Consider the following 15,023-nt stretch of genomic DNA (forward strand, 5'->3'; position numbering starts at 1 on the left):
TTCAAATTACCCAACTTAAGTGTTCGGTCTGTTTCCTGCCGAGTTCTTTTTTATTTTTATTTTTTTTGAGATGGAGTCTCACTCTGTCACCCAGGCTGGAGTGCAATGGCGTGATCTTGGCTCACTACAACCTCCGCCTCCCGGGTTCAAGTGATTCTCCTTCCTCAGCCTCCCGAATAGCTGGGACTACAGGCGTGAGCCCCCACGCCCCGCTAAGTTTTGTATTTTTAGTAGAGACAGGGTTTCACCATGTTGATGAGGCTGGTCTCGAATTCCTGAGCTCAGGAGATCTGCCCGCCTCGGCCTCCCAAACTGCTAGGATTACAGGCATGAGCCACCGCGCCTGGCCCTCTTTTGTTTTTAGAGACAGGGTCTCACTCTGTTGCTCAGACTGGAGTGAAGTGGTGCAATTGTAGCTCATTGAAACCTCAAACTCCTGGGCTCAAGCCATCCTCCCACCTCAGCCTCCTGAGTAGCTGGGACTACAGGCATGTACCACTATGCCTGACTAATTTGTTATTTTTTATAATTTTACAAAACATTATTTTTTTGTAGAGATGGGGTCTGGCTATGTTGCTCAGGCTGGTCTTGAACTCCTGGACTGAAGCAATCCTCCTGCCTCGACTTCCCAATAATAATTATTATATATATAATTATTATATATATTTTATATATTTTATATATATATATATATAAACTATATATTTTAATTGAGGTGAGGCCAGGCACGGTGGCTCATGCCTGTAATCCCAGCACTTTGGGAGGCTGAAGAGGGTGGATCACTTGAGGCCAGGAGTTCGAGACCAGCCTGGCGAACATGGCAAAACCCCGTCTCTACTAAAAATACAAAAAAATTAGCTGGGTGTGTGTCACAGGCCTGTAATCCCAGCTACTTGAGAGGCTGAGGCACGAGAATTGTTTGAACCCAGGAGCCGGAGTTTGCAGTGAGCTGAGATCGTACCACTGCACTCCAGCCTGGGCAACAGAGTGAGACTCTATCTCAAAAAAAAAAAAAAAAAAAAAATTGAGGTGAAATTCACATAACATAAAATTAACCCTTTAAAGTGTAGAATTCAGTGACATTTAGTGCATTCACAATGTTGTACAACTATCACCTTTATCTAGTTCCAGTGTTTTTGTCACCCCAAAAGGAGGTCCTATAACCACTCCCCCTGGGTATGGGCTTCTCTCTCCATCCCCCCTCCCCCAGCCCCTGGCAACCACTACTCCACTTTCTGTCTCTGTGAATTCACTTAGTCTGAATATTTCATATAAATGGACTAATGCACTGTGTGACCTTTTGTGTCTAGTTTCTTTCACTCAGCACAATGTTTATGAGGCTCATCCACACTGCGGCATGGATCAGGGCTTTATTTATTTTTATTCGTATTATTTTTTTTCAGACGGAGTCTCACTCTGTCCCCCAGGCTGGAGTGCAGTGGTGCGATCTTGGCTCACTGCAATCTTTGCCTCCTGGGTTCAAGTGATTCTCCTGCCTCAGCCTCCCAAGTAGCTGGGATTACAGGTGCCCGCCATCATGCCCAGCTAATTTTTGTATTTTTAGTAGAGACAGGGTCTCACCATGTTGGCCAGGCTGGCTCAACCTCCTGACCTCAGGTGATCCACCTGCCTCGGCCTCCCAAAGTGCTGGGATTACAGGCAAGAGCCACCTCGCCCGGCCTTTATTCCTTTTTATGACTGAGTAATATTCCATTGTATGGATGGACCACAATTTGTTTATCCATTCATCTGCTGGTGGAATTTGGGTTGTTTCCACCTTTGGCTATAATACATCGTGCTATCCCGAGCACTCCTCTACAATTACGTGCTAGTAACTATTTTCTTTTCTCTTTTCTTTTTCTTTCTCTTTCTTTCTTTCTTTCTTTCTTTCTTTCTTTCTTTCTTTCTTTCTTTCTTTCTTTCTTTTTCTTTCTTTCTTTCTTTCTTTTTCTTTCTTTCTTTCTTTCTTTCCTTTCTTTCTTTCTTCTTTCTTTCTCTCTCTTTCTCTCTCTCTCTTTCTTTCTTTCTCTCTCTCTCTGTCTCTCTCTTCTTTCTTTCTTTTTCTTTTTTTTGAGACAGGGTCTCATTCTGTAGCCAGGCTGGCATGCAGTGGTACAATCTCAGCTCACTGCAATCTCAGCCTCCCAGGCTTAAGCTAGCTATCCTCCCACCTCAGCCTCCCAAGTAGCTGGGACTACAGGTACGCACCACCATGCCCAGCTAATTTTTTTATATTTTGTAGAGATGAAGTCTTGCTATGTTGTTGCCCAGGCTAGTCTGGAACTCCTGGGCTTAAGCGATGCTCTCTTGCCTCAGCCTCCCAAAGTGCTGAGATGACAGCTGTAAGCCACTGTACCTGGCAAGTACTTGTTTTCAGTTATTGTGGGTATATACCTAGGAGTGGAATATCTGGGTCCTATGGTAATTCTGCTTAGCTTTTTGAGAAATTCCCAAACTGTTTTCCACTGCAGCTGAACCATTTTACGTTGCCACCAGCAGGGTATGGCGAGATCCCTCTTCTTTTTATCTTTGACTCCCTGCCATGACCTGCCGCGTCCACTCCCAGACAGCTGTCTACTACGATTTCCCAAGTCCAGCCACAGCCTCTGCTTCCTCCCCTCCCACTTCAACCTCATCCCACTGAGCCCTGGGCTGTGGCAGGCTGAGGGCTCTGGTGGCATGGGAACTACACAGCTCTAGAGCCTGGGTTCCTTGACGTCTAGGTGCCAATGATGGTGCCTATTACTACTCTTCGGCAAACTCCATCTCCAGCTCCAGCTCTGTGCTGCTGCCTGCCCTCTCTATAAATGTAGCTATGATCTCTGAGGTCAGGAGTTCGAGACCAGCCTGGCCAACATGGCAAAAGCCTGTCTCTACTAAAAATACAAAAATCAGCTGGGCATGGTTGCGCAAGCCTGTAATCCCAGCTACTCAGGAGGCTGAGGCAGGAGAATTGCTTGAACCCGGGAGGTGGAGGTTGCAGTCAGCCAAGATAGCACCATTGTACTCCAGCCTGGGTGACAGAGCAAGACTCCGTTTCATTAAAAAAAAAAAAAAAAATGCCAGGCACGGCAGCTCATGCCTGTAATCCCAGCACTTTGGGAGGCCAAGGCAGGTGGATTACCTGAGGTCAGGAGTTTGAGACCAGCCTGGCCAATACGGCGAAACCCCATCTCTACTAAAAATACAAAAATTAGCCGGGCGTGGTGGTGGGCACCTGTATAATCTCAGCTACTCCGGAGGCTGAGGCAGGAGAATCGCTTGACCCCGGGAGGTGGAGGTTATAGTGAGCCAAGATTGTGCCACTGTATCCAGCCTGGGCAACAGAGCAACAGAGCGAGACTCCATCTTAAAAAAAAAAAAAAAAAAAGGGTGGCTGTGATCCCCACTTCTGCCCTCCCCTCCTCTTCTCTGCCCACCTCCCTCCTGAATGATCTCGCTGACCTACTGCCATGCCATCCACCATCTTCCCAAGGCAGGTGACTCACAGATGCAATTCTCAGGAGGTGCCCTCACGCTGAGCCCAAATGCCTCCTGGGTGCCTTCCTGAATGTCATCCCATGAGACTTTTAGACTGAAGGTGACCCATGGTTTCCCAATCTTAGCACTGTCAACATTTGAGATTGGATTATTCTTTGGGAGTGGGGGTGTTCTGGATGTTGAATAGCATCTCTGGCCTTCACCCACTAGATGTCAGTTGCAACACCCCGAATTCCCCCACGCCCACCTCTACCCCCCACCCAGCAGTGTGACCTCCTGATGTTGCTAAACGTTCCCTGGTGGAAAACTCTGCTCTGCTGGGATGGCCCCAATCAACTGCAAACTCAAACAGCTGATGTTTGTCCAGCCTGTGCCCTGTGCCAGGAGTGGGGCTGAACACCACCTCATCACATGGGCTTCTTCTGCATTTCATCCATAGGGAGATGGAGGCTCAGAGCAGTCATGTGACTAGCCCAAGGCCACACATCCACGAAGCCCCTCGTAGTGCTCCAGGCCGTTTCACTTACTCTTCCTTCCTGGTCTCCAGCTCTTTGAGAGCAGAGAAGCCAGGCAGATGCCTTCTTTTCCTTCTCTCTCCCCTAGAACCCCGTACTTAGCCAGTGGCCAATGGAGATGACCTCCGGGACCTCATCCTTAACCCCTTCCTGGGTCTCCGCTACCCCCACCCTTTGTCTCTGTCCCCTGCAGCCACTGGAGGGGTCCCTCTCAAACTTCACTCTATGTGAATCTCTGCATTTTCCAAAGTGCTTCTAGTAAGCTCCCCCTTGGCCAGAATTACTGGCAAAACAAAATTCATATCCCTAAAAAATAGGCTTTCATGCTGCATTAATTATGAATAAAAAATTAATAAAATGAGGTCTTCCTCAGAAGTAAAAAAAAATTAAAGACACAAATAAATATAAATAATTTTTTTAAAAGTTCTAGGAGTTGGGAGAATGGCTCGAGCCCAGGAGTTTGAGAGCAGCCTGGGCAACATAGTGAGACCCTGTCTCTAAAAAAATGAAAAAAAAATTAGCTGGGTGTGGTGGCATGTGTCTGTAGTCCCAACTACTCAGGAGGCTGAGGCAGGAGGATGGCTTGAGCCCAGGAGTCACCCCAGCCTGGATGACAGAGTGAGACCAATCAACTAACAGGGGGCACCTCCCCTACTCAAGCACCATCCATGGCTCCCCACTGCCCACCAGATCAAGACCCAGCCATTCAAACTGGCCTTCGCAGTCAACTCCTGCATCCCTCCAGCCTCCACACCTCTCACACTCCAAGGCCAGGGAAAGTCACCTGCCAAGTCACACCCTCCAGTTTCTCTGTGCTTGAGCCCTACCCCCTCTCCTGCACTTGCTGAAATCCAACCTCTCCCTGCAGTCCCAGCTCAAATGTCACATCCTCCATGTCGCCTTCCCTGACCTCACGTCTGCCTCCTCCAAGCAGCAAAACTTCAATTACTTGTGTCTCCTCTTCTTCACCAGGAGACATGCCCCACACCTCCCACGCCCTCTTCCCAAGGGCCCAGCACCAAATGAGAGCTTATTATTAGAAAAAAGAGGGATAAGGAAGTCTTCTAAGTTTATCACCTGCTGGGGCAAGTGGAGATTCTTGTCTTCTCACCTGTCTGCCCACGTGCTGAGGTCAGCCACACATCCACCCGCCGACTCAGGAGGACAGACACATTCAGAGGCAGAGCTGACTCTGTCTGGACACATCTGGAGCAGATGGGTTGGCCAAGGACAACATCCTGGCCAGAGGGTCAAGGTATCTGGCAGTGGGTGGGAAGGAGTGGTGGGGGTGTGGGGCGGGGGAGCAGAACCAGTCTGGTGCTGCTTGTTGAGGCTGGAGGTCTTCCTGGAGGAAGAGAGTGTTGTAGGCTGCAGAGCCTCCAGGGGTGGGTGCGGGGGAGAGGTTAGGCCCAGGATCCAGAGAGAGGGGAAGGGCTGGTTCCCAAGGACTGGTGGAGCCAGGGAATTCCTAAGGGCCCCAGAGGAGGCTTCTCGGGGGGTCAGTGGGGCCCCAGGGGGTGATGGTTTAGGGATCGCTGTCCAAGCTTGGGAGCAAACCTGGAAGCAAGGGCCATGGGGGGTGTTGGTGTGGGAGGAGTGTGGTCCAGAGCGGGACTTGGGCGCTAATGCGGCCCAGCAGTGGCAGGAAGGCAGGGAGCCTGATGGTTTGGGACTTCTAGGTGTCCAAGTCTCTGTCTCTCTCCGTCTCTCCATGTCAGTCTCAGTCTCTCTCTCTCCCTTTCCATCTGTCTCCACCCCTCCACACACCTATTTCTTGTTCTCTCCTTTTCTGGGGGCAGCCCTGGCGTCCCCGCCCAGAACCCTGCGGGAGCCCGGGGCGGGGTGTCCCGGGGGGGCGGACCCCTCGGCACGGCCGGGCGGGGTTAAAGGGTTGGGCCGTGGGACGGCGCGGTCAGATCCTAGTAGTGGCGCCGGTGGATCCGGATCGAGGGCAGGAGGCTGAGACCCGCGGGTGAGTGCGCGCGTGGTGAGGGCTGTAACCTGAGCGCGGCCGCGGCGCTGCGCTGGAACCCGAGGCTCGCGCGGTTCGGTGCTGGCGGGGCAAGGGCGAAGGTCTGCGCGCGGCGGCGGGCGGGGCGCAGCCGGCCACGGGGACCCCCCAGGACCCAGGACGGGGCTGCATGCCCGGGGCACTCGTGGGGAGAAGGGCACGTGGGTGTGTCCCCGACGTTTGCTGCATTTGTGAGTTTTTTGTTTTTTTTTTTTCCTGTGTGCGCCTCGGAGTCCTAGGCGCATCCTTTTCTCTGGGTATCTGTGATGGGGAGCGGGCCTCCAAAAGACCCCTCTGGTGGTCAGGACAACCCACATGGGTTCAAGCCCCGCCCTGGGACGCCTCTTTGGGGCTGAATAGGGATTCGCCCTGAGATTTCACCACTGCACGTTGTCTTGATGGGGAGGTTGTAGTACATTCAACCGATGGGGTTAGGCTTGTGGTCCAACTGCTATCAAGGACCCCCTGCCCATCCATGCCAGACGCAGAGCCCCTCTATGAAAAGACGGTGTTCTTCTGGCCCCGAGGGTTGGCACTGAGGGTTGTGTGAGGTCCTGGGGTTGGTCCCAGGTGATGTTCGTCTGATAGATGCTGGAAGGATGATGTTTTCTGGCCTCCCAGGGGCCTGGCCCAGCCTGGGTATGAAAGTTGGCGGAGGCTGGCCACCTGGGGAATCGCAGGCTGGAAAGGCCCAGGCTCAGGGCATCTCTCCTGGTTCATCTGCCCGCTCACCCCTCATGCATGCACTCATTGTGTGTCTCACCGCCCCGTAGGCAAAGGAGATGGCCAGGGCTGGCTGTGCACCCGAAATTCCTTTTACCCTGTGCCCCTTGCCCCACCCCTTATTTCTGGGTTCTGGAGCTGTGCCCAGGCCAGGGCTGGCAGCATCAAACTCCTCCTTGAGTAACTCCAAACCCCAGAGAGGAGGAACCTCCCCAAATCTTCCCTACCACCCTCGTTTTACAGGCAAGGAAACTGAGGGCCAGACAGAAGAAGCCTGTGCCTGTGGACACCCAGTGCCCAGTGGGAGAGCTGGGATTTGAAAAAACAAGCCCTGTTTGACCCCAAAGTCCCGGTCCACTTTCCGATGTCCCCGGCATCACCAAATAGCCCAGCTTGGGTTTCTGAACAGTAACATTAACTCTGGCCTGATGTCTGGCGGTGACCCAGGTTGGTATCTGCAGAGGGGCTTGGATGACTTGAGAGGAATTCAGGGAATGGGACCTATCTCTCATTTTTTTCTTTCTTTCTTTCTTGTTTTTGTTTTTCTTTTTTTGTTGTTGTTGTTGTTGAGACAGTGTCTCACTTTGTCACCCAGGCAGGAGTGCAGTGGCATAATCATAGCTCACTGCAGCCTCTATCTCCTGGGTCCAAGCAATCCTCCTACCTCAGCCTCCTGAGTATGTAGGACTACAGGCATGCACCACCACTCCTGTCTAATTTTTGTATTTTTAGTAGGGATGGGGTTTCACCATGTTGCCCAGGCTGGTCTTGAACTCTTGGGCTCAAGTGATCCACCCACCTCAGCCTCCCAAAGTGCTGGGATTACAGGCATGAGCCACTGCGCCTGACTCATCTCTCTTTGTTGATAAAACTTGGACCTGATTCTCCAAACCCCAGATGGCCAGGTCACAATAATGAACATGATGGCAGCACCAGCAGTAATGAGAGGTATCATTGATCAAAAATTGTAGCCCCATGAGATGGGTAAAAAGGGCTTCTGTGTTAATGGATGAAGAAATTGAGGCTCAGAGAGGTGCAGACACTCACCCGAGATCACAGAGCAAAGAGACAGACCTTTATAGAATCTTTTCTGAGGCTCATGTCCAGGTGTGGCCACACTTGGAATGGTGGGCAGAAACAATTACAACCCTGCAATGGTCTAGATTATTAGTGGTTTTGAAACTTCTTTTTCTGCCAGGATCCCCTTTGGGCCAAGGAAATTATTAGCAAAAGGTTTGAATATGATCAAAGCTGCGATAGGACTGTGTCCTTTACCCCATTTGCCAACTTGGCCCTGCCCTCATTAGTCATAAATGACTCTGAAGCTCTTTCTCAGAACCTTAGAAATTTAGTGCTGAGTGGAGACTCAAGACCTAGAAGCCAGGCTGGGCATGGTGGCTCACGCCTGTAATCCCAGCACTTTGGGAGGCTAAGGCCGGAAGATGGTTTGAGCCCAGGACGCTGAGACCAGCCTGGGGAATATAGGGATAATATATATATATATATGTTTTTTTTTTTGAGATGGAGTTTTTCTCTTGTTGCCCAGGTTGGAGTGTAATGGCGTGATCTCGGCTCACTGCAACCCCTGCCTCCCGGGTTCAAGCTATTCTCTTGCCTCAGCCTCCTGAGTAGCTGAGACTCCAGGCATTTGCCACCATGCCCGGCTAATTTTGTATTTTTAGTAGCGATGGGGTTTCTCCATGTTGGTCAGGCTGGTCTCGAACTCCCGACCTGAGGTGATCCTCCCACCTCGGCCTCCCAAAGTGCTGAGATTACAGGCGTGAGCCACCTCGCCCAGCCCTATATTAATTTTTTTAACAAAAAAAATTAAAAAAATTAGCTGAGCATGGTGGCAGGCGCCTGTAGTCCCAGCTACTCAGGCTGCTGAGGTGGGAGGATCACTCAAGCCCAGAACAGGGAGGTTGCAGTGAGCCAAGATCACACCACTGCACTCCAGCCTGAAGGACAGAGCAAGACCCTGTCTAAAAAACAAAACAAACAACAACAACAACAACAACAAAACAACTTAGAAGTCCCCTCTCAGCTCCAGCCTTCTGGGGTCTGGCACTTTGGGGGAATATGTGAGTCTCTGGGGTAAGCCAGCCCTCTGATGTTGAGGAAGTCAAGGTGGTACCATGAATCAGTGGGGACGGGGGCAGGCTGCCTTGACTACAGGCTTGGAGTGAAAAGGAGGGCTGGGATGTGGGGTGATGGGGCCAGCGTTGGGGTGCTCTTCCGTCAGGCTCCTGGCTGGTCCCAGCCCCTGCAGTTCAAGAAGAGGCATGTATCTGGTACCTGGCATCGGCCTGGGTCCGTGCCCTCTGTTCCTTCTTGGGAGCCCACACACCTTGTATAACAAGTCCTCAGCGGGCGAATGGCTGGGCCAACCTGACAAACCAGCGTGCCCTGGGCGTGGGCCGGGACATGGAGCCAGTCGCTGGCTTTCACCACCACCAGACAATGCAGGCCCCGGCAGGGCAGGGCCACCTCTGCCAAGGCGGGCCCACTGGATGAGATCGGGGGCCAGTGTAGATAGGGAGTGGGCGTGCCAGCAGCCCACAACATTCTGAGGGTGCCACCTTTAAATTGCTCTCACTTCTATCAAATAGCAACAATAGGAGTAGTCATCATGGCTAACATTTTGTGAGCTACGTGACAAGGCCTTTCCATGCCTCATTTCACTGAGCCGTCCCAAACAACCATAGGGGGTAGGTCCTGTTATTATCAACCCATTTCACAGATTGGCAAAGGGAGGCTGATGGCAGGGACTGGGTTCACCCAAGGCTGCTAACCTAGGGAATAGGAGAGCTGAGATTTGAACCCAGGCCTGTTGAAGTCAAAAGTGCACATTAAATTAAATTAAATTAAATTATTTTTTGAGATAGAGTCTCACTCTGTCCCCCAGGCTGGACTGCAGTGGCAAGATTTTGGCTCATTGCAACCTCCGCCTCAGCCTCCCAAGTTGCTGGGGCTACAGGCATCCACCACCATGCCCAGCTATTTTTTTTTTTTTTGGTAGAGACAGGGTTTCATCATGTTGCCCAGGTTGCTCTTGAATTCCTGACCTCAAGTGATCCTCCCTCCTCAGCCTCCCAAAGTGCTGGGATTACAGGCATGAGCCACCATGCCTGGCCTGATTTTTTTTTGTTTTTTAGTAGAGATGGAGTCCCACTATGTTGCACAGGCTGGTCTCAAATTCCTTGGTTCAAGTGATCCTCCCATCTTGGCCTCCCAAAGTGCTGGGATTATGGGCATGAGCCACTTCACTCGGCCGATACCTTTCCTCCATTATCTAAACTCCATAGTTTACATTAGGATTCACTCTTTGTGTCATGCAGTAAACTAATGAATTTTTATAATTGATTAATTTTTTTGAATGGGTGACATGTGCTCATGGTATAGGAAACCAAAAGGGCTAGAAAACTGGACAGTAAACTTAAGTTTCCCTTCCACCCCTGTCCCGAGTTCTTTCAGGCCCTTTCCAGAGGCTGCCGCCATTTTTCCTGGGTCCTCAAAGCTTCTCTCTCTCTCTCTCTCTCTTTTTTTGTATTACCATTTATTGGTGACAAACACTAAGTTTTACTTGCATTCCGTGAGGAGAAAAACTCCAGCGTAAACAATGAATGGAGGCAGTACTTAACTCGCAGGGGTACCAGGCTTCCCATACGGACCACACACAGAGCCTCAGTGCACACACTTCTTTTTTCATTTTTATTTTTTTTGAGACGGAATCTCGCTCTGTCACCCAGGCTGGAGTGCAGTGGCATGATCTCGGCTCACTGCAACCTCCGCCCCCCGAGTTCAAGCGATTATCCTGCCTCAGCCTCCTGAGTAGCTGGGACTACAGGCGAATGCTGCTACGCCCTGCTAATTTTTTGTATTTTTTTTTTTTTTTTTTTTTTTTGAGACGGAGTCTCGCTCTGTCACCCAGGCTGGAGTGCAGTGGTGCGATCTCGGCTCACTGCAAACTCCGCCTCCCGGGTTCACGCCATTCTCCTGCCTCAGCCTCCCGAGTAGCTGGGACTACAGGCGCCCGCCATCTCGCCCGGCTAATTTTTTGTATTTTTAGTAGAGACGGGGTTTCACCGTGTTAGCCAGGATGGTCTCGATCTCCTGACCTCGAGATCCGCCCGCCCCGGCCTCCCAAAGTGCTGGGATTACAAGCGTGAGCCACCACGCCCGGCCTAATTTTTTGTATTTTAGTAGAGATGGTGTTTCACCGTGTTGTCCAGGCTGGTCGAGAACTCCTGAGCTCAGGCAATCCGCATCCCTCTCGGTCTCCCAAAGTGCTGGGATTACCGGCGTGAGCCACTGCGCCTGGCCCACTGCACACACTTCTGTGTACGGTAACACTGCATCGAAAGCAACACAGCTGTATAGAGAAACATAGGTCATTCTTTTCAGCCCTAATCGATATGTAATTAATAGTGTCGAGCACTCTGGAAAATCAGTCTGCAGTTTTATGGGAACTATATGGAGATCATATCCTGTAGTGTAGTGAAAGCTAAGTCCTCAAGAGCTGTATGTATAGATACAAGATTTTTTAAAATAATATTTAAAATGGAGATCAAAGTTCATTTGTTTAAGTCCTGTTTGCATTAACAAAAATAAAAATAAAATAAAAATGGAAGCAAATGATCATCTAAAGTTTAAAATTCCTAAATTGTCCAATTTATACAACTGTGGGAGACTTATTCAAGGTTTTTGAAAGTCCAGGACTGTTTCAGCTGAACCATAGGGCACATAATTTGCATCACTGAAATGGTGCTGGGTTAGTCAATGAAATAAAAATGTCTAACTACATACACATGGATATGATCTTTGTCGGTTAGATTATTGATAAAGTCAGTCTCAGAAAAGTTTCCAAACTGTGCGATATAACTAGATACAGTTGAGAAACTCTCAAATGAAAATTTTATATAGTGTCGTCGGGCACGGTGGCTCATGCCTGTAATCCCAGCACTTTGGGAGGCCAAGGCGGGTGGATCACAAGGTCAGGAGTTCAAGACCAGCCTGGCCAAGATGGTGAAACCCCATCTCTACTAAAAATACAAAAACTAGCGGGGTGTGGTGGCGCGTGCCTGTAATCCCAGCTACTCAGGAGGCTGAGGCAGACAATTGCTTGAACCTGGGAGGCAGAGGTTGCAGTGAGCCAAGACTGTGCCATGCACTCCAGCCTGGATGACAGAGTGAGACTCGAAAGAAAGAAAGAAAGAAAGAAAGAAAGAAAGAAAGAAAGAAAGAAAGAAAGAAAGAAGGAAGGAAGGAAGGAAGGAAGGAAGGAAGGAAGGAAGGAAGGAAGGAAGGAAGGAAGGGAAAGAAAGACAATTTTATATAGTGTCATACCAATAAAAAGAAAATAATGAAACGAAGAATACAGATCACTGCTGTAAGAGAAAGCAGTGGTGATGGTGTGGCTACTACAGAAGTGGTGGGGCCGTAGCACACTAGAAGTTAGGTCATGCTGAATAGGAAGCATTTGATTTTCTCTGGTGCTTTTAGCTCTGGGGCTGGTTGAAGGCCTCTCTCTGGTATGGCTGTCCAGGGTTTGTCCCAACTGAGCCAGCTTGAGAATGGGTCATGCTTTCCGTTTCTTCTTTCACACGGGGGGAAAAAAAAGAGCAAACAGGAAGGTGCCCAGGGAGTGGATCTGCTGGTGCCCCAGGAGAGCCAGCCGGCTGGGCAGCCCTTCTTCCCCAAAGGCAGCTGCTATTGCGTAGGGACAGCCAGGTCACCGAGTGGCCGTCACAACAAACCCCAGCACAGTCCAGCCCGGCCACAGCCGCCTCCTCTGTTGTGTTCCCTGCTGCTGCCCACATCCTTTACCCACCATGTCTCTCGGCCCACTAGAGGTATCAGAAATTCCAAATTTTCAAAGCAGTTTTAATATTTTCAGTATATATGTTGGGATTTTATAATGGTTCATGGCCAGAAAAGGTTCAGCACCTCCCACACACATTGATCCATTTCGTGTTCTTGGCGTCTCTGTACTTTGTTAGTCCAACTCAGACAGCAACTTTAAGGTGTTTCGTGCAGCTGGCCGGGTGCAGTGGCTCATGCCTGTAATCCCAGCACTTTGGGAGGCCGAGGTGGGTGGTTCACCTGAGGTCAGGAGTTCGAGACCAGCCTGGCCAATATGGTGACACCCCGTCTCTACTAAAAAGTACAAAAATTAGCCAGGTGTGGTGGCGTATGCCTGTAATCTCAGCTACCCAGGAGGCTGAGGCAGGAGAATCGCTGGAACCCAGAAGGCAGAGGCTGCAGTGAGCCGAGATAGCACCACTGCACTCCAGCCTGGGTGACAAAGCGAGACTCTTGTTTTTTTTTTTTTTCTTTTGAGATGGAGTCTCGCTCTGTCACCCAGGCTGAAGTGCAGTGGTGCAATCTCGGCTCACTGCAAGCTCTGCCTCCCAGGTTCACGCCATTCTCCTGCCTCAGCCTCCTGAGTAGCTGGGACTACAGGCGCCCGCTACCACACCAGGCTAATTTTTTTGTATTTTTAGTAGAGACGGGGTTTCACTGTGTTAGCCAGGATGGTCGTGATCTCCTGACCTCGTGATCTGCCCGCCTTGGCCTCCCAAAGTGCTGGGATTACAGGCATGAGTCACCGTGCCTGGCTGAGACTCTGTCTTAAAAAAAAAAAAAAAGAAAAAGAGAAAGATGTTCAGTGCAGCCATATCATAGCAGGACTCAACATCCTTGCCAATACTATGTGTTAGATATAAGGGAATAAGTACATTCTATGTCTTTGTACTTTAACCAAGATATTTGTACTAGACATGCTCACGGGCACATAGTACATTCTACGCCCTTGTACTTTAACCAAGATATCTGTGCTGGATGTGCTCACAGGCGTGTCCCAGCTCGCAGCCTATGCCCTTTCCTTATTTGGAAATATTATTACTTTTCTAAGTCCTTTTGCAAGCAACTTCCTCTTTTCCTTTGCTCTCTATCGCCTTTACCTATTTAGGAAAGTTTTAAATTAGTAGCCAGTTGGGTTTAATTTAGATTGTGAGGTCTTGCTCCAGCCAATGGAGACAGGACACAGTAGCAAGGACAAACTGCATTAAGGGATAAAAATTGCTTCCCTCCTTTGTTCAGGTGTGCTCTCACCATTATTCCATCTGCAAGGAGCACCCTTTGTGCAGAAAGTAAAATTGCCTTGCTGAGAAAACTTATTATCTGAATGCTGATTTTTACTTGCAGTACCGAGGAACAAGCATTCTGTTTCTGAATAAACATTTTACTTATAACACTATGGCTGATCAGAGGCGGCTGAGAGGAGCAATGGATAAGCGATACAAATTCATTCTTGTTGTTTTTGGGGAAGTCTTTGTATTCAACCTGGATTCCCTGGACTCTGGAAAGATAGTCCAGTTGCTCAGAGGGTCTCGTGAGAGGTCCATGGGATACATGGCCTGAAGAGATGTTATTCTTTTTTTTTTTGAGATGGAGTCTGTTGCCAGGCTGGAGTGCAGTGGCACGATCTTGGCTCACCACAACCTCTGACTCCCTGGTTCAAGCAATTCTCCTGCCTCAGCCTCCCAAGCAGCTGGGATTACAGGCACACATGGCTGATTTTTTGTATTATCAGTAGAGATGGGGTTTCACCATGTTGGCCAGGCTGGTCTTGAACTCCTGACCTCAGGCAATCCGCCCACCTCAGCCTCCCAAAGTGCTGGGATTACAGGTGTGAGCCACCATGCCCGACCTCAAATGATAATTCTAGGGTTTCCCTGCAGTGGCTGCACTATTTTTTTTTTTTTTGCGGGTGCCAGACAGAAGTGTTCTTGTTTGAGGGACAGGAGGACCCCAGCTGTGGACAGTATAGGACTTCCCCAATGTACCATTCATGGTGGTCTTCCTATGGGCATCTGGTGGACCTCTTGTCATGATTCCCATTTTGTAGTGGAGAAACTGGAGGCTTCCAGAGAGTGTCCCAACTGGGGACTCACAACATGTGGTCCTGCCTGGGGGCAGAGCCGGGGGTTGTTTGTCCTGGGAAGGACTTCAGCCCATGCCTGGTATGGGGGCAGGGTGGTGAAGCAGGGACAGGGTGGTGAAGCGGACACAGGGCTCCACAACTCCCCTCTCTCACCCTCCCCAGGCACCCATCTCCCCATGTACCCAGCCACCTGGAGCAGGGATCCCTCTCTAGGGCTGGCACCTTCTCTTATCCCCATTCTTTCCCATTTCATTCATTCCGTAAGACATTTCCTTTGTTGGGATTTCAGCTGGGATTTTCCTGGGTGGAGGTTGGGGGCTCTAGCTGTGATTTCACTCAGAAGTCTTCC

The 15,023-nt window shown here is 50.0% G+C and overlaps 2 protein-coding genes across 2 annotated transcripts in view; one reads left to right on the plus strand and one right to left on the minus strand.

The window, feature by feature from the left end:
- Nucleotides 1-788: 788 nt before the first annotated feature.
- Nucleotides 789-15,023, minus strand: part of LOC129459690 (putative zinc finger protein 861) — a 250,172-nt gene continuing 235,937 nt past the window's right edge. The window contains exon 5 of the mRNA XM_063616473.1: nucleotides 789-808. The gene's annotated coding sequence lies outside the window, so the exon portion shown is untranslated. The remainder of the gene's footprint in view (nucleotides 809-15,023) is intronic.
- Nucleotides 5,881-15,023, plus strand: part of CYP4F22 (cytochrome P450 family 4 subfamily F member 22) — a 43,411-nt gene continuing 34,268 nt past the window's right edge. Inside the window, exon 1 of the mRNA XM_055239250.1 lies at nucleotides 5,881-5,967. The gene's annotated coding sequence lies outside the window, so the exon portion shown is untranslated. The remainder of the gene's footprint in view (nucleotides 5,968-15,023) is intronic.

Source organism: Symphalangus syndactylus, chromosome 13 (assembly GCF_028878055.3).
Source record: "Symphalangus syndactylus isolate Jambi chromosome 13, NHGRI_mSymSyn1-v2.1_pri, whole genome shotgun sequence".
In the NCBI taxonomy this organism is placed as follows: domain Eukaryota; kingdom Metazoa; phylum Chordata; class Mammalia; order Primates; family Hylobatidae; genus Symphalangus; species Symphalangus syndactylus.